The following is a 23,873-nucleotide window of genomic DNA, read 5'->3' as shown; positions in this document are numbered from 1 at the left end:
CATTGGAAAAGACCCTGATGCTGGGAGAGATTGAGGGCGGGAGGAGAAGGGGACGACAGAGGATGAGATGGTTGGATGGTATCACCGACTCGTTGGACATGGGTTTGGGTGGACTCTGGGAGTTGGTGATGGACAGGGAGGCCTGGTGTGCTGCGGTTCATGGTCTCGCAAAGATTCAGACACGACTGAGCGACTGAACTGACTGAACTGATAACATGGCCCCTTCCACGATACAGGTGCTGAAACTAAAACAGTGGAAGAAAGATTTGTACCATATAGAAACAGTTTTATAGAAATGAAAAGGTAAAAAATTTAGACAGAAATTATGATGTATTTCTGTAAAGTTACCTGTAAAGTGCCTACCTCTCCTGCCTCCCCTTCTGCCTCCTCCATGTTCTGCCTTTGCCATTCCTGATACGGCAGGAACAGCTCCTCCTTTTCCTCCTCAGTCTACTCTATATATAAATGATGAGGATGAAGAGTTTATGATGATCTATCTCCACAGTGATAGTAAATAATCATAATTCTCTATAGAAACTTAACTGTTGTGTGTCTATTAGAGTCTTCAAATGAATATCTAATAAACTTACAGCAAAAACTATATGAAACCTTTTTTGTCATCATCCCATAAGTATTCATTATATAGAACATCCTATACAAGATTTGTATTGACCTGGATAACCTATCCTTACATAGGCATAATGTGAATGACACTTAATACAAAATTAATAATTGGTTAGTTTCCTTAGTTTTATAACTTTACTTCCAAAGAAATACATTGTATTACAGTATACTTTGGAGAAGGCAATGGCACCCCACTCCAGTACTCTTGCCTAGAAAATCCCATGGACGGAGGAGCCTGGAAGGGTGCAGTCCATGGGGTCCCTGAGGGTCGGACATGACTGAGCGACTTCTCTTTCACTTTTCACTTTCATGCATTGGAGAAGGAAATGGCAACGCACTCCAGTGTTCTTGCCTGGAGAATCCCAGGGACGGGGGAACCTGGTGGGCTGCCATCTATGGGGTTGCACAGAGTCGGACACGACTGAAGTGACTTAGCAGCAACAGTATACTTATATCTCTCTTATAATTGAAGAAACTGTATCAGCTTATCATCACAGATAGTATCTTTTTAAGAGTGTAATAATTTTCTAATACTGTATTATTAGTATGACTGTAATATTGTATGCTATAAAATTTTTATAACATTTCATTCATTAGTATATAGTCTTATATCGATAACACTAGGCTAACATAAAGCACTCATATTGTTGCTTCTGTTATCAATGTATCATTATACTTGTAAATATGAATTTTATTTTTTTACATTATTTAATTTTTGATGTCTAATGTTAACAATATGTATTACATCTGTAGTGTTTTGTATCATATAAGACAATATTGATGTGGGTACTGACAGAATTCATCTTGTAAACAGATATTGTTAACTTAAGATATCAATTAATACAGTACTGTAAATGCATTTTCCTTATGATTTTCATAATGAGATTTTTTTTCTCTAGCTTACTTTATGGTAATAATATAGTATATTATATATATGGCATACAAATATATGTTAATTGACTGTTTATGTTATCAGTACCATTTCTGGTCAACAGTTGGCTAGTAGTAAAGCTTTTAGGGAGTCAAAACTTATATGCAGGTATTTGACTGCATGAAGGTTTGGTGCCCTAGCCTGCACATTGTTCAAGAGTCAGCTGTATTTGTAATAATGAGACATCTATAAAAAATAAATTTGTAAAATCAAAGGAATATTGAAATAATTATATAGGTATGCATATAACTACTCTGTCTCTTCCCTCCCCCTAATACACACTCATGCCCTTATACAGTTTTGCTGCTGCTGCTGCTGCTAAGTCGCTTCAGTCGTGTCCGACTCTGTGCAACCCCAGAGACAGCAGCCCACCAGGCTCCCTGTCCCTGGGATTCTCCAGGCAAGAACACTGGAGTGGGTTGCCATTTCCTTCTCCAATGCATGCAAGTGAAAAGAGAAAGTGAAGTCGCTCAGTCATCTCCGACTCTTAGCGACCCCATGGACTGTAGCCCACCAGGCTCCTCCGTCCATGGGATTTTCCAGGCAAGGGTACTGGAGTGGGGTGCCATTGCCTTCTCCAGTTTTGCTAGTATATTTTTAGTAGCTTTTTCAAAATTATTATTTTAAAGTCAACAAACTGTGGGATAATAGATTTAATTTGTGGGGAAAAATAGCACGCTTGGTTTAAATTTTAAAAACATGAAATTATTTACTTAAGTGGTATGCTGGTTGTAGCTTAGTTAGGTAATTGAGTAACTTGGTCATTCTAATGTTTTTCCATTCCAGTTCCAGTTAAAAAGTTTGGACATTAATAGAAGGCTAGTTATAAGTCTAGTTATAAGTAGCAGCTTAGCACATATATTAGTAACGTGGCTAGTAAACTCATGGAAAGATTGTGGAATCTGAAGAAACACAGTCATTTAGCTATACAGAGTAGTGTTTTATCTTTTCCTTTCTCTAAGAATCTTAGCTTTGAGCCATTCCTGAAGAAAAGTTTAATCACATTCCAGCAAGTCTCTACATCTTTGACATCCACCTCCACTGCTAAGCTCTGTGGACCTGGTCTTATATTTGGTTCAGTTTCTGTAGCATCTTTATTAAGGCTATAAAAAGGAGATTGAATATTTACAAATCCATCCAAATATTATTATTATTATTGAGAAAATAAAAGTAGACTAAAATTCAAGGACAGAATCCTATAGTCGAGAACCATGCATATTAATGTCTACAAAATAAAAGAACCACAGGTAGATTCAAATGACTGTTGAGAGGAACTGGGGAAAATATAAAAATAATACAGTGTGGTTTAGTAAGAAAGAAAAAACATTATTAAGAAAGCTTAAGTTAACTAAGTGAAGTAAATTAGGAAGAGGAAAACAAATATCGTACGATATTGTTTATATATGAAATCTTAAATACGACACAAATGAACACATTTACAAAACAGAAATAAACTCACAGATAGAGAACAGACTTGTGGTTGTCAAGGGGGAGGGAAGGGGATAAAAGAGGGAAGATTCAGGAGTTTAGGATTAGTAAATGCAAACTATTATATATAGGATGTGTAAACAAGTTTCTACTGTATGGCACAGTGAACTATATTCAATATCCTGTGATAAAATGTAATAGAAAAAATATAATAATATATGTATAACTGAGTTTCTTTGCTATACAGCAGAAATTAACACATTGTAAATTAACTATACTTATTAAACTTATAAAACTTATGAAAAAAGAATGCTCGTATTAAAAGGCTACCATTTAAAATAAATTTGAGAATTATTTTTCTTACATTAAAAAAAAAAAAACAGTCCCTATATGATCTTCTATATGCAACTTCTCCAGTAGGCAGCAATAATAAATCCTGGGGATGGGTGACAATCTAATTTCTATGGTTGCTATATTATAATATTCAAAACATCCAGTTTTCAAGAAGAACTATAAGACATTTTAATAAAGGAAAATATGGCACATTAACCAGAGAAAAATTGATACAAACAACCTGCTTGAGGAAGTACAAATGACATATTTCAGGACAAAGACTTTAAGTTGGTTGTTTTAAATGTGTTCAAGAGGTAAAGGACACTATTATCTAACAAACTAAATATGAGAAAATGTCTTAACCAAATTGAGGATATCAATTAAAAGACAAATTATAGAGTAATAACTAAATAGAAAATTTAAACTGGATAAGTATAATCACTCAGATTGCTTTTATTTATTTTCTTGTCTGATTGCTGTGGCTAGGACTCCTAATATTATGCTGAATAAAACTGGTGAAAGTGGACATCCTTGTCTGGTTCCTGATGTTAGCTATGGATATGATTTCAGCTATGAGTTTGTCATATATGGCTTTTATTATGTTGAGGAATGTTCCCTCTAGGCCTACGTTCTGGAGAGTGTTTTTTGTTTTTTACCCTAAATGGATGTTAAATGTTGTCAAAAGCTTTTTCTCCATGTATTGAGATATTTATGATTTTTATTCAATTTGTTAATGTGGTGTATCACATTGATTGCAGATATTGAAAATTCCTTGCATCCATGGGATAAATTCCACTTGTTCATGGTGTGTGATCCTTACATTGTTGGATTTGGTTTGCTAATATTTTGTTGAGCATTTTTACATCTATGTTATATTTGCCTGTAATTTTCTTTTCTTTTCTTTTTGTAATATCTTTGTCTAGTTTTGGTACCAGGGAGATGCTGGCCTCATAGAATGAGTGTGGAAGTATTCCTTTCTCTGCAATTTTTTTCAAGTAGTTTGAAAAGGATGGATGTTAGCTCTTCTCTAACTGGTACAATTCATCTGACAAACTCTCTGGTCCTGGACTTTGTTGGGAGTTTTAAAATTACTGGTTCAATTTCCTTATTGGTAATTGGTGTGTTCCTATTTTGTATTTCTTCCTCGTTCAGTCTTGGAAGAATGTACATTTCCAAGAATATGTTCATTTCTTCTTGGTTGTCCATTTTAGTAGAATATAGTTGTTTGTAGTAGTGTCTTATGATCTTTTGTATTTCTGTATGTCAGTTATAACTTCTTTTTCATTTCTTATTTTTAGTGATTTGAGTCGTCTCCCTTTTTTTCTTGATGAATCAAGCTAGTGGTTTACCACTCTTGTTTATCATTTAAAAGAACTAGATTTTAGTTTGATTTCTTTTGTTTTTAGTCTCTAGTTCATTTATTTTTGCTGTGATCTTTATGATTTCTTTACTTCCCCTAACTGGGTCTTGTTTCTTTCTCTAGTTCCTTTAGGCATAAGGTTACTTTGTTTTTTGATGTTTTTCTTATTTCCAGAGGCAAGTTTATATTGCTATAAACCTCTTTCTTAGAACTACTTTTGTTATGTCACATAGGTTTTGAACTGTCATATTTTCATTTTCATTTGTCTCTAGGTAGTTTTATTTCCTCTTTGATTTCTTCAGTGATCCATTGGTTGTTTAGTAGCATATTGTTTAGCCTTCACATTCTGTGTTCTTTGTAGTTTTTTTCTCATAGTTGATATGTAGTCTCATAGTGTTCAGAAAAGATGCTTAGCATGATTTCAGTTTTCTTAAATTTACTGAGGCTTGTTTTGTGGCCTATTATGTGACCTATCCTAGAGAATCTTCCATGTGCACTTAATGTATATTCTACTGCTTTTGGATATAATGCTTTATATATATAAATGATATATAAATATATAAGGATATATATTTATAATGCAATATTAGTATAATATATATTTAATAAATATTGTTAACATAATATGTAAATATCAATAGGTTAATATATGTTATATTATCGCTCAGTTGTGTCTGAGCATTCCCTCTGTCACGCGAGTGTATGTTCCTCGGTTCTTTGTCTCGTCACAACAAAGATTTGGAGCGACGGACATTAAAGCCCTTGACACGTCACAGCTTTTGGGTCTTGGACAAACCGTGCTACAGCTCTTAGGCAAATCAGTGTTACAGCTCTATTTTATTTAGAAGATAGCAGGAGAATCCAAGACTTGAAGAGAAGAGAGTGGAGGAGTGCGTGAGGAGGGAGGAAGGGAGAGAGAGAGATAGAGCGCATGCACGCAGGAGAGAGAATCCGAGAGAAAGCACTTTGGCTCCTCCTTTTATATGTTTTTTCCTCCACCTGGGCCTGCCCTATGCAAATTGGGCTTAGCCAGGAGTGCTGTTTGTTCTGTTTGTTCTGCCTGAAGTCTTCACTCTGGTCCTCGGACCTTCCTTGTCTTTTAGCCACTGCCATTTTGGACTCCTTTTCCCTATTCTACCTACCTAACATTTCCCCCTCAAGAGATGGGAGGCCCAATTCTTTGGGAATAGGGGCGTCGAGGTCTTTCTGGCTACTTCCTGCTCAACTGGGACAGCGAGGGGTATTGGGCCTCCCCCTCTTGCTAGTCTCAATCCTCAGAGTCCTTAAAGCGGTGTCCAAGGGAGTGTGATATTTTCCGTGGTCAGCTGTAGTTTTATATCTTTGTTGAACTGGCACTGCATGTTGTAGCTGGTTGACCTGGGCAGAGACAAAACAGGTTAGACAATTGACAGTACATGGAATAAGCATAAGCATCATCAATATAGCATAACAAGGACTAGTAGGGACATTAGTCAATTTTAAATTCACATCGCCAGGATGGCTCAAGTCCCTCCTTGTTCAGGGATCAGAAGATCTATCTCCTGTCTATTTTGGAGTACAGTCTCTGTCAAGCTGTGTTGGCTCCTTAGAGTTATCCTGAGAAATCTTATCCCCAGAAACCAGATTTTGGGGGTGTTCATTAGAATGGCACTCATTGGTAGTTCTGAATAGGTATCTGAGATCTCCCAGGGGCTCACAGGTGTATTGAGTGTCCTCTTCTGTTTTCTTCCATGGCTTGACTCATGAGTAGTGAATCAAGGAGTCATGTCCTGGTACCTTGCCTGCTGTGGGGGTAGAAAGTATTACAGGGTAGGGGCCCTTCCACGTGGGCTGGAGTTGAGCCTTTGGGGACCCATCTTTCCAGACTTTAATTAGGACTTGAGTTCCTGGAGCATATAGTGGTGACTCTTTAGAATCTTTTGGGTCCTGGTTCATACCCCCAAGCATATATCCTGTTGGAATTGCCCAATGGCCATGGTATAAGACTGGAGGGTCTGAACCTCTGGATCTAGGAAGAGGTCATTGACATAAACAAAAAGTCTCCCATATAGCATCTCATAAGGACTAAGACCAACCTGTTCCTTAGGGGCAATGCGGGTGCAGAGGAGAGCTATTGGTAAAGCCTCCTTCCATCCCAGGGAGGTCTCCTGGGTTATCTTTTTTATCACTGATTTTAAGAATTGATTGGCTCTTTCTACTTTTCCTGAAGATTGAGGCCTCCAGGCACAATGGAGATAATAAGTAATGCCCAGTGCTTTCGAGACTCCTTGGGTGACCTTAGAAGTAAATGATGTCCCATTGTCACTTTGTAATGACCTGGGCAGACCAAATCTTGGAATGATTTCATGGAGCAGTTTTTTTACCACCTCCTCAGCCTTCTCAGTCTGGGTGGGAAAGCCTTCAATCCATCCTGTGAATGTATCTATCATGACTAATAGGTATTTATACCCTTGAGAAACTGGCATCTGGGTGAAGCCCATCTGCCAGTCCTCTCCTGGGTAGGCCCCATGTCGTTGGATGGGCTGGGCCTGTTTAATTGGCAGGTGGGAGAAGAGGAGACAACCTGTCTTATAGTTGTTTGGAAGCCTGTTCCTCTGAAGGACCTTTCTAGTAATCTTTGGAGGGCCTTTTCTCCTAAATGAGTAGTGGCATGTAAGGAGTTAACCAACTTCCGTTGGAGGTTTCCAGGCAGAAAAAGGAGTCCCTCCTTTTGGAACCACCCCATAAGATCTCCTTGAAAGCCCTCGCTCTTAGCTTTAAGAGTCTCACCTTCAGTATATGAAGGAGTTTCTGGCAAATTAGCCTGTGGAACTAAGGTGGCAATCCCTATTAGGTCATGGTTCTGTAATGCTGCTCTCCTAGCTGCCTGATCAGCTGCTTGGTTCCCTCGTGCCACTTCCGTGTTCCCTTTTTGGTGTCCTTAACAGTGGGAGACTGAAACCTCAGTAGGCAGATGGACCGCCTCCAAGAGTCGAAGAATCTGATCACCATATTTGATTGGGGACCCTCGGGTGGTCAAGTGGCCCCTTTCTTTCCCAACAGCCTCATGTGCATGTAACACCAGAAAGGCATACTTGGAGTCAGTGTAAATGGCTATTCTTTTTCCTTTTCCCAGCTCTAAAGCTCGAGTCAGGGCTATGAGCTCAGCTAATTGGGCTGAAGTACCTGGTGGCAGAGGCTTAGCCTCTATGGTCTCAAAATTGGAGACTACTGCATACCCGGCTCTTCTTTTCCATCCAAGACAAAGCTGCTTCCATCAGTGTGCCAGATTTCCTCAGGATTGGTCAGAGGATCTTCTGACAATCCCTCTCGGGGTTTTGTCCAGTGGTCCAAGGTTTCTAGACAAGAGTGAAACGGGAGAGAGCCCTCGGGGGTAGGTAGGAGGGTGGCTGGGTTAAGAACCTTAGTGAGGCCTGGATTTTCCATCAGCATTACTTGATATCTGAGGATTCTTTGATCAGACATCCATAAATGGCCTCTCCCATTTAGGAGTTGTTTTACTTAGTGGCTGGTAAAAATAGTTAGTTTGCCCCCAAAGGAGAGTTTTAAAGCATCTTCTATCATGATTGCAATAGCTGCAAGATTTCGAAGGCAGGGGGGCCAACCTTGGGAAGTTGGATCGAGCCTCTTGGATAAGTAAGCTACAGGCTGGGGCTCAGATCCCAACCTTTGAGTTAACACTCCCAAGGCTATTCCCTCTCTTTCATGGACATAAAGTTGGATTGCTTTTTCTGGGTCTGGCAACCTCAAGGCAGGTGCCTGAGTTAAGGCCTGTTTTAGTGTAGCCTCTGCCTCCTTTTGAGGAGTTCCCCACATCAGTGGGATTGAATCATCTCGTCCCTTTAAGCTTTCATATAAAGGCTGGGCAATTAGACCATAGTTGGGTATCCAGATTCTACAATAACCAGTTAGCCCCAGGAAAGCTCGCAATTGTTTTCGAGTCGTGGGGGAGGGCAACTGGAGGATTCCTTGTACCCGATCAGAGGACAGCCTCCTGGACCCGTGTGTAATCTGAACTCCCAGGTAAGTAACCTTTGTCTCGACCATCTGTGCCTTAGCACGGGAGACTTTATATCCCCTTTCTGCCAAGAAGTTTAGAACCTGAATTGCATGTTGTTGGGCACTTTTCTCATCTGGAGAGCAGATTAGTAGGTCATCTAAGTATTGTAGTATTTTCCCATTAGGTCCCAGGTCCAGATCTAGGAGGTCCCGGCTAAGGGCCTGTCCAAACAGGTGGGGGCTATCTCTGAACCCCTGAGGTAATACTGTCCAAGTCATCTGTTGGTGTTTTCCTCCTGGGGCCTCCCACTCAAAGGCAAAAAGGTATTGGGATTCTTTAGCCAGTGGTATGCAAAAAAATGCATCTTTGAGATCCAAGACTGTAAACCATTTGGCACTGGGTGGGATTTCTCCCAAGATTACATAGGGATTGGGTACTGTGGGATGGAGGGGGACTACAGCTTCATTTATAATCCGGAGATCTTGAACCATTTGCCAGGTTCCGTCTTTTTTCTTTACTGAGAGGATTGGGGTGTTACATGGTGAACTGGTGGGGACCAATAGCCCACAAGCAAGGAATTTATTTACTAAAGGCTGTAGTCCCTCCCAAGCCTCTCTTTTGAGAGGATATTGCTTCCAGTTAGGAAACCGAGTGGGATCTCGGAGGACAATGATGACCGGTTCAGCTTGGTGGGCTCGTCCAGGAATCCCCTGGTCCCACACCTGGGGGTTAATTTTGTCTTCCCATAGTTTTTGGTCCCTCTCTATTGAAGGTGTAATGGGTTCTTCAGTAGTAACCAGGAGCTACAGCTCTGGGGCTGAAAAACTTCCCATCACAAGGGTGGTCCCCAGTTTAGTGAGTATATCTCTTCCCAATAAGGGGGTAGGACACTCAGGGACCACCAGAAACTGGTGGGAAAATATTTGTCCATCCCAGCAACAAAGAAGTGCTCGGGTGAATCTTTTAGTAGTTGCTTTTCCTTTAGCACCCAAAATGGTACAGGTTTGGGAGGAGTAGGCTCCGGAGTAGGAGATCAAGACAGAGTAGGTAGCCCCTGTGTCAACCAAGAAATTCTCAGACCTACCTGCCACACCCAGTTGCACCCTTGGCTCCAGCCCCATGATGGTTATCTGTGACAGGCGGGCTGGCTGGAGTGGGCTGCTTCAGTCCTCTTGAACCATCATAAGGGTAGGCTTGGTGCTTGACCTTGAGGCTCTTGGGTCCAGAGGGCAGAGTGCTGCCCAATGTCCCAGTTGATGGCATTTGTGGCAAGCCTTTCTAGGAGACTTGTCACAGTTTGGACACTCTTCGGCCCAATGCCCCACCTGTCTACAGATCAGGTATCTGTCTCATGCCTTGTCCCTCAAGGACTCGCGGTTTGCCATAGGGCTTCTCTGGAGGGCAGCCAGCATCTGGGCATGCCTTGTCTCTTTCTGTCTCTCCTTTTCCTGGGCCTTGGCCTCCTTCTCCTGTTCCCTGTTATAAAAGGTATTGGTGGCTGTCTGGACCATCTCATCTAAAGAGGCAGCAGGGTCCTGCTGTTGTAGCTGCTATAACTTAATTCTGATATCTGATGCACATTGGGACAGGAATTTGTCCTTTAAAATCACCCTAAGTCTAGGTTGGTAAACTTTTGGAGTGCCTCTTTTAGCCTCTCCAGAAAGGCAATGGGGTTCTCATTGGGCTCCTGAGTTATTGCTGAGGCCCGGGCATAGCTAATTACTTTTTGTTGGGCTGCTTTCAGTCCTGCCTTCACACAGATTAGAAAATGATCTCTTTCCCAGATGTGCTCAGGGTCATTATAATTCCAATTAGGATCGGAGGAGGGGACTGCAGTTTCCCCTACTGGGTATCTATCACTGGACATGTGGAGCCCTGTTGCATACCTCCAGGCTTCCTTTAAGACCCTGGTATGTTCAGGATCAGATAAAGTTTGACTAAATATGACCATGATGTCTTTCCACGTCAAGTCAAAGGCCAAGGTAATATGTTGGAATGTATCTATATATTTGCCTGGGTCATCTGTATAGCTTCCCAGGTCTTGTTTGATCTGCCTTAGTTCTAAGAGGGAGAAGGGCTTATGGACCCGGGTTGGTCCGAATTCTCCTCCAGTTTCAACTAAGGGACATACTCGAGCTGGCTTTTGTGGAGGAGGTGCTCCCAGATATGGGGGCACGTTTGGGTACGAGGAAGGAGCACCAGGCAACTTGGGAGCTGTGGGAGGTGAGCCTTCACGAGGGGGTTCCTTTTCTTGGTTGCCTGTGCCTAACACCATTTGCCTAGTGGGCTCACTTTTAGGGCATACTACAATCCCATACTTAAGACAGAATTCCTTCATATCTCTTAGTCAGAAGAAAATTTGTACATAGGGGATCTCTGTCCATTTCCCTTGTCTTTTGCAGAATAATTCTAATTGCAGGATGGTATTGTAATTTAAAGTTCTATCCTCAGGCCAGTGTTCCTCGTCCCCCAGTGGATACTGTGGCCATGCAGTGGCACAAAAGAATTTCAAACGACTTCTCCTTAGAGCTAGAGGGTCGAACAGCTTCCAGTTATCAAGGATACATTTCAAGGGCATCTGCTGGGAAGTGGATTTGTTATTTCCCATCTGGAAGACAGTCATGACAGGGAGAAAAGAAAAAGACCTCTTTCGATTTCCTTAAGGGTGAGTCTTTCTGAAGTTTATCCTACCCAGAACTGTTGCAACCTGAGAGCCAGGCGTCCCCAGGTCAGGGTGCAGATCCCCAGGCAGACTGAGGCATGACAGCCTCCTAGAGATCGAATCCCTGGGCATGTCGAGGCGTGACGGCCTCCCGAGGATTGGGTCCCTGGGCAGGTCAAGGCGTGACGACCTCCTGGGACCCCTGGGACTAGAGGATCCCCAAACAGGTTGAGGCGTGACAACCTTTCGAAGACCCATCCCTAGGCAGGTCAAGGCGTGATGACCTCCTGGGACCCCCTGGACTGGAGTTTGGGTGTCCCCAAGATCTCCAGTGTGACCAGTATTGGGTAGGATTAGGGGGTTGGGTATTATAGAGTATTTCCCTCCCAAGGCCAACTATTTTCTGGTTGTCTCTCCAGAAGATTGTAGAAACCTTGTGGGTCTGGATGGGGCTCAGGAAAAGAGCATGAAACAGGAGGGAAAGGGGCAGAGCACAACTTTTGAAAGAATTACATAGCACAAGGGTATAATGTAAACCAATTAAAATCAGTTGGGTCCAAGATGACAAGTCAAATTCAAGTAAACCTTAAGAGCAAGACAGCTCCAAGGCACAAGATCAGAAGAGGGAGGAGTAGGTGGTTCCCCAATGGCTGGGATGATCCTCTCACTCATTAGCATATGAATTCCATCCCCTCACAAAACCTAGCCAGGCCTAATTCCATGGCTACAGCCCTTGCCCTCGGCAATGGTTCACACCCTGAAGGGTGGCTTCTCTCTGGATCCTAACAAATCTACCTCTTATCCTTTGTGTCTCAATGAATTTTTGCAATGAGGCACCAGAGCTTGAGCTTCATTAGTTTTGGCTGGGCTTGAGTCTTGGGAGAGAGCTGAAGGACAGGAGGAAAAAGCAGTGGGGAAAACGTGCCAAGGAATCCCCTTCATAGCCCACTGGAAAATTTGCTAAATATCTGACTGGTGCTCACAGTTTCATTGGTCTGATCTTTGGCACAGAGAAGAGAAAGGACAGAAGAACCCTCACTGGCTTGTGTAACAGCTACTGGGGCTCAGCAGATAGCGCCTTTGGGACATGCTGAGGAGTAGCCTCTCCAGAGTCCCTCAGTTGTGCCCCCTGCCGCCCACCTGTCGCGGGACGTTTGAGGAAACAAGAAATGAGAGATTGTAAAGGTCCCTCCAGCCATAGGAGCAAGGACCTCTTACCTTAACCGGAGGTCTTCTGGAATCTGAGACTGGGCTGTGTGAGGTTCCTGCTGAGTTCGTTTTTCACTGTCCTGGTTTCCAGCATGATGGGCCTTCCCCTGCACTGGGTTTCTTCGTCTTCTGCTTCTAGCACGGGAGCTTCACTGAGTTGGGCTCCTGCTGTGCTTGGCCTCTTCCACGCAGAGGTTGTTTCAGCCAGGTTATATCCGAGTCATGGCACCATAGATGTCACGCTAGTGTATGTTCCTTGGTTCTTTGTCTCGTCACAACAAAGATTTGGAGCGACAGACATTAAAGCCCTCGCGCGTCACAGCTCTTGGGTCTTGGACAAACTGTGCTACAGCTCTTAGGCAAATCAGTGTTACAGCTCTATTTTATTTAGAAGATAGCAGGAGAATCCAAGACTTGAAGAAAAGAGAGTGGAGGAGTGCGTGAGGAGGGAGGGAGAGAGAGTGAGAGAGAGAGAGAGATAGAGCGCATGCACTGGGAGAGAGAGTCTGAGAGAAAGCGCTTTGGCTCCTCCTTTTATATGTTTTTTCTTCCACCTGGGCCTGCCCTATGCAAATTGGGCTTAGCCAGGAGTGCTGTTTGTTCTGTTTGTTCTGCCTGAAGTCTTCACTCTGGTCCTCGGACCTTCCTTGTCTTTTAGCCACCACCATTTTGGACTCCTTTTCCCTATTCTACCTACCTAACACCTCTAAATTCAGGAACAAGACAAGGGTGTCCACTTTCACCACTATTATTCAGCATAGTTCTGGAAGTCCTAGCTACAGCAATCAGAGGAGGAAAATAAAAGGAGTTCAGATCAGAAAAGAAGAAGTAATGCTCTCACTGTTTGCGGATGACATGATACTGTAAATAGAAAACCCTAAAAATAGTGTCCGAAAATTACTAGAGCTAACCAGTGAATTTAGCAAAGTTGCAGGATACAAAATCAATACACAGAGATCACTGGTATTTCTATATAGTAACAATGAAAAATCAGAAAGAAAAATTAAGGAACCAATCATATTCACCATTGCAACAAAAAGAATTAAATATCTAGGAATAAACTTGCCTAAGGAGACAGAAAAACTGCACACAGAAAACTATAAGACACTAATGAAAGAAAGATGACATAAACAAATGGAGAGATATTTCATGTTCCTGGGTAGGAAGAATCAATATTGTGAAAATGAATATACTACCAAATGCAATCTACAGAGTCAGTGCAATCTCTATCAAATTACCAATGCCATTTTTCAAAGAACTGGAACAAAAAATTTCACAATTCATGTGGAAACACAAAAGACCCCGAATAGACAAAGCAGTCTTGAGAAAGAAGAATGGAGCTGGAGGAATCAACCTTCCTGACTTCAGATTATACTTCAAAGCTGCAGTCATCAAGACAGTATGGTACTGGCACAAAAACAGAAATATAGACCAATTGGCTAGAAAGCCCAGAAATAAACCCATGCACCTATGGGCACCTTATTTTTGATAAAGGAGGCCAGAATATACAATGGGGAAAAGACATCCTTTTCAATAAATGGTGCTGGGAAACCTGGACAGCAATATGTAAAAGAATTAAATTAGAACACTTCCTAATGCCATACACAAAGATAAACTCAAAATGGATTAAAGACCTAAATATAAGACCAGAAACTATAAAACTCTTAGAGGAAAACGTAGGCAGAACACTCAGTGACATAAATCAAAGGAAGATCCTCTATGACCCACCTCCTAGAGTAACAGAAATAAAAACAAAAGTGAACAAGTGGGACCTGATTAAACATAAAGCTTTTGCACAGTAAAGGATATTATAAGAAGGTGAAAAGAGAACCCTTTGGAAATAATAGCAAATGAAACAACTGACAAGGATTAATGTCCAAAATATACCAGCAGCTCATATAATTCAATGCCAGAAAAACAAACAACCCAATCAAAATGTGGGAAAAAGACCTAAACAGACATTTCTCCAAAGAAGACATACAGATGGCTAACAAACACATGAAAAGATGCTCAACATCACTCATTATTAGAGAAATGCAAGTCAAAAGTACAATGACATATCACTTCACACTGGTCAGAATGGCCAGGATCAAAAAATCTACAAACAGTGAATTCTGGGGAGGGTGTGCAGAAAAAGGAATGCTCTTACAGTGTTGGGAATTTAAATTGATACAGCCTCTATGATAGAGCGTATGGAGATGCCTTATAAAACTAGGAATAAAATTATCATATGACCCAGCAATCCCATTCCTAGGCATATTCCCTGAGGAAACCAAAATTGAAAAAGACACATATATTCCATTGTTCATTGCAGCCCTATTTACAATAGCTAGAACACGGAAGCAAGCTAGATGTGCATTGACAGATGAATGGATAAAGAAGTGGTGGTACATATACACAATGGAATATTACTCAGCCATAAAAAGGAACTCATTTGAGTCAGTTCTGATGAGGTGGCTGAACCTAGAACCTATTATACAGAGGGAAGAAGGTCAGAAAGAGAAAGATAAATATTGTATTATAATGCATATATACTGAATCTAGAAAAATGGTACTGAAGAATTTATTTACAGGACAGCAGTGGAGAAACAAACATAGAGAATAGCCTTATGGACATGGAGAGAGGGGAGGAGAGGGTGAGTTGTATGGAAAGAGTAACATGGAAACTTACATTACCATATGTAAAATAGCCAACAGGAATTTGCTGCATGGTTCAAGAAACTCAAACAGGGGCTGTGTATCAACCTAGAGGATTGGGATCGGGACGGAGATGGGAGGGAGGTTCAAAGGGGAGGGGATACATGTGTACCTATGGCTGATTCATGTTGAGGTTTGACAGAAAACAACAAAATTCTGTAAAGCGGTTATCTTTTAATAAAAGAATAAAAAGATAAAAATGTAGTCTGTGGCATTAATAGCATACAGATTGGGAAAGGAATGGAGATATACAGAAGCAAAATGTATTTACTATTTTAATTATGTCAGTGTTACCCTGAACTAGATTGTCATAAATTAAGATGTTAATTGTAATCCTAAGGCAACCAGTCAAATAATGACTAAAAGATATAGTGATAGAAATGAAAATAATACACTAGAATATATTCAGTGCTAAAAAAGGAAATAAGTTATGGAAAAACTAAAAAGACATAAGATATATGGAACATTAAGTATCCAAATGCCACAAATAAGTCTTTCCTTATCCATATTTACTTTGGATGTAAATGGATTAGACTCTCCAATTAAAAGGCAGAGAATGGCAGAATGGATTTTAAAAAATGGTCCAACTAAATACTGTCTGCAGATAGTTTAGTTTTAAAGACACAAATAGCTTGAAAGTAAAAAGATAGTATATGGAAACAGTACTCAGAAGAGAGCTGAAGTTCCTATACTAATATAATACAAAATAGACTTTGAGATAAAATTGCCAGTAGAGAGAAAGGACATATAATGGTAAAATCATCAATCCATGGTAAAAAAATAAAATAAAATAAAAAATAGCAGTTTAAGCTTATATGTACCTCACAACAGAGCTCTAAAACATATAAAGTAAAAACTGAAGAATGGAAGGGAGAAATAGGTAATTCAACCACAATAGTTGGATATGTCAATACCTTACTTTCAATAATGGAAAGAAAAAGTAGATAGAAGGTCAGCAAGGAAATGGAATACTTGAACACCCCTAATTATGAAGCAGACCTAATCGTTACCTGTAGAACACTTCATGCAATCACATCAGAATATCCATTATTCTCAAATGAACCTGGAATATTGTCCAAGGTAGATTATATCTTAGGTCATTAACATGTCTTAATAAATTTTTAGAAGGATTTTAGCCACACAAAATAAATGTTGTAATTGAAATGTGAAATTTATAGCAGAAGGAAATTTTGAAAAAAAAAAAAACAACAAAAAAATGTGGAAATTAATCAACACAATACTAAGTGATCAGTCGGTTAAAAAGGAAACTGTAAGGGAATATAAAATGGTGCTTTTGCTGTGGAAAATAAGTTTGGCAATTCCTCAAAAACATAAAGTTACCTTATGATACAGAAATTCCACTCCTAGGTATATACCCAAGAGAAATGAAAACATATTTCCACACAATACTTAAACGTGACTGGTAAGAGCATTATTCATAATAGCAAAAAATGAAAACAATGCAAATATACATTCACTTTTGGATGAACAAATAAAGTGGATGTGGACAAATAAATGAAGCATAACCATACAATGGCATTTTATACAGCAATAAAATGAAATGAAGAACTGATACATGCTGCAACATGAATAAATCTTGAAAGCATGCTGAGTGAAAAAAACATATAACGTTATGTATCATATTTTATTTATACCAAATAATTGGAATAGACAACTCCGTAGAGACAGTAATCTGTAGAGTTGTAATGGCTAGGATGTGGGAGGAGAGACACATTAGAACTAACTGCTAATAGGCATGGCTTGGTTTTGGGGGTTAGGGTGTCAACAGAAATATTCTGGAATTAGGGGTGATGTTTGAACATCCTAGTGAATGTCCCCCAAACCACAGAAATGATTAATTTTATGTCATGTAAAGTACATGTAAATTTTAAAATGCTATAGGTTCCCCATATGGCCACAAATTATATACTGTCTTCCCACATGCAAAATACATTTACCCACTAAAAAGGCCCACAAAAATTTCATCTCAATAAAGGAAAGAAATGGTATGGACCTAACAGAAAGAGAAGATATTAAAAGGAGGTGGCAAGAATACACAGAAGAGCTCTACAAAAAAGATCTTAATGAGCCAGAAAACCACAATGGTGTGATCACTGGACTAAAGTCAGACACCCTGGAATGTGAAGTCAAGTGGGCCATAGGAAGCATTACTATGATCAAAGATAGTGAAGGTGATAGAATTCCAGCTGAGTATTTCATATTCTAAAAGATGGTGCTGTGAAAGTACTGCACTCAATATGCCAGCGAATTTGGAAAACTCAGCAGTGGCCACAGGACTGGAAAAGGCCCGTTTTCATTCCAATCCCAAAGAAAGGCAGTGCTAAAGAATGCTCAAACTACCGCACAATTGCACTCATCCCACATGCTAGCAAGGTAATGATCTAAATTCTTTAAGCTAGGCTACAACAGTACATGAACTGAGAACTTCCAGATGAACAAGCTAGATTTAGAAAAGCCAGAGGAACCAGAGATCAAATTGCCAACATCTGTTGGATTATAGAAAAAGTAAGGGAATTCCATTAAACCATCTGCTTCATTGACTACACTAAAGTCTTTGACTATGTGGGTCACAACAAAACTCTGGGAGATTCATAAAGAGATAGGAATACCAGACCACCTTATCTGCCTCCTGAGAAACTTGTATGCAGGTTAAAAAGCAACAGTTAGAACTGGACATGGGACAACAGGCTGGTTCCAAATTGGGAAAGGAGTACGTCAAGGCTCTGTATTGTCACCCTGCTTATTTAACTTCTATGCAGAGTACATTATGTGAAATACCAAGCTCAATGAAGCACAAGCTGGAATGAAGATTGCAAGGAGAAATATCAATGACCTTAGGTATGCAGTTGACACCATCCTTGTGGCAGAAAGGAAATAGGAAGTAAAGAGCCTCTTGATGAAAATGAAAGAGAAAAGTGAAAAAGCTGGATTAAAACTCAACCTTCAAAATACTAAAATAATGGCATCCTGTCCCATCACTTCATGGCAAATAGTTGGGGAAACAATGAAAACAGTGACAAATTTTGTTTTCTTGGGTTCCAAAATCACTGCAGATGGTGACTGTAGCCTTGACGTTAAAAGACAGCTTTCTCCTTGGAAGTAAAGCTATGACAAACCTATACAGCATATTAAAAAACAGAGACATCACTTTGCCAACAATGAGAACATCACTTTGTCCATATAGTCAAAGCTATGGTTTTTCCAGTAGTCATGTATGGATGTGAGAGCTGGACCATAAGGAAGGCCAAGCACCAAAGAATTAATTCTTTTGAACTGTGGTGTTGGAGAAGACTCTTGAGAGTCCCTTGGACTGAAAGGAGATCAAACCACCAGTCCTAAAGGAAATCAGTCCTGAGTATTAATTGGAAGGTCTGATGCTGAAGCTCTAATACTTGGCCAAATGATGCAAAAAACTGACTCACCGGAAAAGACTGTGATGCTGGGAAAAACTGAGGGCAGGAGAAGGGGGCAACGAAAGATGAGATCATTGGATGGCATCACCGACTCCATGGATATGAGTTTCAACAAAATCCAGGAGATAGTGAAGAACAGGGAAGACTGGTGTGCTGCAGTCGATGGGGATGCAAAGAGTTGGACATGACTTTATGACTAAGGAACCTAGATGTCCATCAGCAGATGAATGGATATGGAAGTGTGGTACATATTCACAATGAATATTACTCATGTATAAAAAGGAATGCATTTCAGTCAGTTCTAATGGGCTGGATGAAACTGGAGCCTATTATAGAGAGTCGGTAAGTCAGAAAGAGAAAGACAAATACTGTATATTAATGCATATATATGGAATTTAAAAAGATGGTAACGACAATCCTATGTACACGGCAGGGAAGGAGACACAGATGTAAATAACAAACTTTTGGACTGAGTGGAAGAAGGTGAAGGTGGGTGATTTGAGAGAATATCATTGAAATGTGTATATTACTGTATGTAAAATAGATGACCAGTGCAAGTTCGATGCATGAAGGCACCTAAAGCCAGTGCTCTGGGACAACCCAGAGGGATAAAGTGGGAGGGGGGTTCAGTATGGGTGGACCTGTGGCTGACTCATGTTGATGTATGGCAAAATCATCACAGTATTGTAAAATAATTATCCTCCAAGTAAATTAATTAAAAAAGACAAAAGCAACAAGTTCCATAAAGTAACTATTGATAATTCCTAGCCTCTACTCAATATTTGACAACATCCACATCACCAGATGGTCAACACTGAAATCAGACTGATTATATTCTTTGCAGCCAAAGATGGAGAAGCTCTATACAGTCAGCAAAAACAAGACCGGGAGCTGACTGTGGCTCAGATCATGAACTCCTTATTGCCAAATTCAGACTTAAATTGAAGAAAGTGGAGAAAACCACTAGACCATTCAGGTATGACCTAAATCAAATCCCTTATAATTATACAGTGGAAGTGAGAAATAGATTTAAGGGCCTAGATCTGATAGATAGAGTGCCTGATGAACTATGGATGGAGGTTCGTGACATTGTACAGGAGACAGGGATCAAGACCATCCCCAAGGAAAAGAAATGCAAAAAAGCAAAATGGTTGTCTGAGGAGGACTTACAAATAGCTGTGAAAAGAAGAGAAGCAAAAAGCAAAGGAGAAAAGGAAAAATATAAGCATCTGAGTGCAGAGTTCCATAGAATAGCAAGGAGAGATAAGAAAGCCTTCCTCAGTGATCAATGCAAAGAATTAGAGGAAAACAAGAGAATGGGAAAGACTAGAGATCTCTTCAAGAAAATTAGAGATACCAAGGGAACATTTCATGCAAAGATGGGCTCAATAAAGGACAGAAATGGTATGGACCTAACAGAAGCAGAAGATACTAAGAAGAGGGGGCAAGAATACACAGGAGAACTGTACAAAAAAGATCTTCACGACCCAGATTATCATGATGGTGTGATCACTCACCTAGAGCCAGACATCCTGGAATGTGAAGTCAAGTGGGCCTTAGAAAGCATCACTATGAACAAAGCTAGTGGAGGTGATGGAATTCCAGTTGAGCTATTTCAAATCCTGAAAGATTCCAGTTGAGCTATTTCAAATCCTGAAAGATGATGCTGTGAAAGTGCTACACTCAATATGTCAGCAAATTTGGAAAACTCAGCAGTGGCCACAGGACTGGAAAAGGTCAGTTTTCATTCCAAGCCCAAAGAAAGGCAATGCTAAAGAATGCTCAAACTACCGCACAATTGCACTCATCTCCACACTAGTAAAGTAATGTTCAAAATTCTCCAAGCCAGGCCTCAGCAATTCGTGAACCATGAACTTCCAGATGTTCAAGCTGGTTTTAGAAAAGGCAGAGGAACCAGAGATCAAATTGCCAACATCTGCTGGATCATGGAAAAAGCAAGAGAGTTCCAGAAAAACATCTATTTTTGCTTTATTGACTATGCCAAAGCCTTTGATTGTGTGGATCACAATAAACTGCAGAAAATTCTTAAAGAGATGGGAATACCAGACCACCTGACCTGCCTCTTGAGAAACCTATATGCAGGTCAGGAAGCAACAGTTAGAACTGGACATGGAACAACAGACTGGTTCCAAATAGGAAAAGGAGTACGTCAAGGCTGTCTATTGTCACCCTGCTTATTTAACTTATATGCAGAGTACATTGGTGGGAGCCAGCGTGAGGACCTCCACCCTTGGCAAAGGTCATGAGGAAGGAGGCTCGACATACGCAAAGGCGGGATCGAGCCTCAGGAATCCCCCTGGAAATTCTTGAGCATCTACCCCCAAAACCAGAGTCTGCCTACTTTACTACTTTGTGCTCTCACCTACACCTCTGACTTTACGGGGGGCTGTCCCCCACCACCTCTTTCGGAGAAGGAGTTAACTTAGAGCTCCAGTTAATAATTCCTGGGCGTGATAGGAGTGTTTCAACCTACAAACTCCTCTGAAGGTTCTCTAGCCTGCCTGACAGTCTTGTCAGGCCACATGTGATTGCTCACAGCCTCCCAACCGTGAGAGGCACGAGATGCTTTAAACCTTCTAAAAACAGGTTCTTTAGAGAAGTTAGAAAACTATTAGCATAAGTATAGTGGGCTGATTAGAAATTGTATTGGTGAAGGGTTTTTCATTTGTTGATCCAGTGTTTACTGCTAAATCTCCACATCCCCTGCCCTTATACACATTAATGAATATATAAAAGAAATAAGTATTGACCTTTGATATTAATCACTTTAGACCTTAGGCTAAGCAAATTCTTTCCTTAATTAAAACCCACTATACCCTCACCCTATAGGAATGTAACTTTATCTGGTACCTTCGGAAGGTGGCGTCTGTTTTAAGAATAATCAGCCCTGGAGAAATAAGTGTTCTGGTTGACTGACCGCTGTCACAAGGAGAGGGTCATAAATTGTCAGCAGGCCCCCCCTGGCCAGAAGATGATGTAACACCCCTAAGACCTCTGTATACATCTGTATGAAGCACCTGACTTTAATAAAAGTCCGGACTGCTGACCCCACGTGACTTTTGTATAACATCTCAGTGTATAAAAACAGACCCTGGAAAAATAAAAAATGGGATCAGTTCCTCGAAAGACTGGTCTCCCCATGTCGTTCTTTCTCTCACCTTCTGGCTGAACCCCCATCTGGAACGTGGAGGCTCGTCAAGCCTACTAATTATGCCTGGGCTTCTAAGATCTGACTAGGGAGGCCTTAGTGTCTCCTCTTCTTCAGGAGAATGGGAGGACGCCTGCGGCATACGTAGGTGACGTAAATTCCTTGCCTTGGAATTTTATTAGCTTTCCACGTAAACCAAGTTATTCAGCCTCTTTTCTCCACTGAATTTTCCTGCTGAGCTATCCTCATTCTATTACTCTTTATATCTCTAATTAATATTTAATTAAAGCTATCGTATCCTGATCGCCGAAGCCGTCTCTGCTTCGAACTCCCTGGATCAGCCGGGGCTGGACCTCGGCAGTAAATCATGAGAAATGCTGGGCTGGAAGAAGCACAAGCTAGAATCAAGATTGTTGGGAGAAATATCAATAACCTCAGATATGCAGATGACACCACCCTTATGGCAGAAAGTGAAGGGGAACTAAAAAGCCTCTTGATGAAAGTGAAAGAGGAGAGTGAAAAAGTTGGCTTAAAGCTCAACACTCAGAAAACTAAGATCATGGCATCTGGTCCCATCGCTTTATGTGAAATAGATGGGGAAACAGTGGAAGTAGTGTCAGACTTTATTTTTTTGGGCTCCAAAATCACTGCAGATGGTGATTGCAGCCATGCAATTAAAAGACACTTACTCCTTGGAAGGAAAGTTACAACCAACCTAGATATCATATTAAAAAGCAGAGAGATGAGTTTGCCAACAAAGGTCCGTCTATTCGAAGCTATGGTTTTTCCAGTGGTCATGTATGGATATGAGAGTTGGACTGTGAAGAAAGCTGAGTGCAGAAGAATTGATGCTTTTGAACTGTGGTGTTGCAGAAGACTCTTTAGAGTCCCTTGGACTGCAAGGAAGTCCAACCAGTCCATTCTAAAGGATATCAGTCCTGGGTGTTCATTGGAAGGACTGATGCTAAAGCTGAACCTATAATACTTTAGTCACCTCATGCGAAAAGTTGACTCACTGGAAAAGACCCTGATGCTGGAAGGGATTGGGAACAGGAGGAGAAGGGGACGACAGAGGATGAGATGGCTGGATGGCATCACTGACTCGATGGACATGAGTTTGAGTGAACTCCGGGAGTTGGTGATGGACAGGGAGGCCTAGTATGCTGCTATTCATGGGGTCGCAAAGAGTCGGACACGACTTAGCGACTGAACTGAACTTACATAGGAGGCATTAAATGGAATTCCTATTCAGGAATTCTTTAATAAAGGACTTATAATTCCTTCGGCCAATTCTTATAATAGGCTGATTTTACCAGCAAGAAAGTCAAATAAAGACTGGAGGTTTGTTCAGGACCTGAGACCTATAAATAGCATTGTGATCCCTCGCCACCCTGTTTCCTGATCCTCACACTCTGCTCTCAGCCATTCCAGAAACTACCTGTTATTTCTCAGTAATAGAACTGTGTAGTGCATTTTTTAGTACTATAGTGAAAGAAAAAAGCCAATACTATTTTTCCATTGTGTGGGAAGATCTTCAGTATACCTGGATAGGTGTGCCATGAGGCTATACTGAAGGCTCCACTTATTTTTCTCAAATACTTAAGCCTGATTTGGCTGCTCACTTCCCTAATGGCTCTGTTTTAATTCGGTATGTAAAGAATTTACTTTTGTGTTCTAAAACTGAATAGGACTCTGAAAGGGATTCTATCTGTTAGAACAATCAGCCTCTGAGGGTCATACAGTGTCCAAAGACAGACTGCAATTCTGTTTACCAGTCGTGAAATATTTGGGTCATTTGATATCCAAGGAAGGATTGTTAATTGATTGTGAAAGAATTAAGGGAATTCTGGCTTTCTTGTTCCCTGAAAAAAAGAAATAGCTGAGAGGATTTCTAGGTTTGATTGGATATTATAGGAATTGAGTACCTACTTACCCCCTCATTTCCCAACTCCTCTGTCTGTGCTTGTGTGTGTGTGTGTGTGCGCTTAATCTGTCAGTCGTGTCTGAGTCTTTGTGACCCCATGGA

The 23,873-nt window shown here is 40.8% G+C and overlaps 1 long non-coding RNA gene across 8 annotated transcripts in view; it reads left to right on the top strand.

The window, feature by feature from the left end:
- LOC138986448 (uncharacterized) overlaps positions 1-23,873 on the top strand; it is a 190,538-nt gene that overhangs the window by 108,091 nt on the left and 58,574 nt on the right. The window lies entirely within an intron of this gene.

This window comes from Bos mutus, chromosome X, assembly GCF_027580195.1.
Source record: "Bos mutus isolate GX-2022 chromosome X, NWIPB_WYAK_1.1, whole genome shotgun sequence".
Classification (NCBI taxonomy): Eukaryota; Metazoa; Chordata; class Mammalia; order Artiodactyla; family Bovidae; genus Bos; species Bos mutus.
The sequence above is the reverse complement of the archived record's forward strand: the minus strand, read 5'-3'. Positions and strand labels throughout refer to the sequence as shown.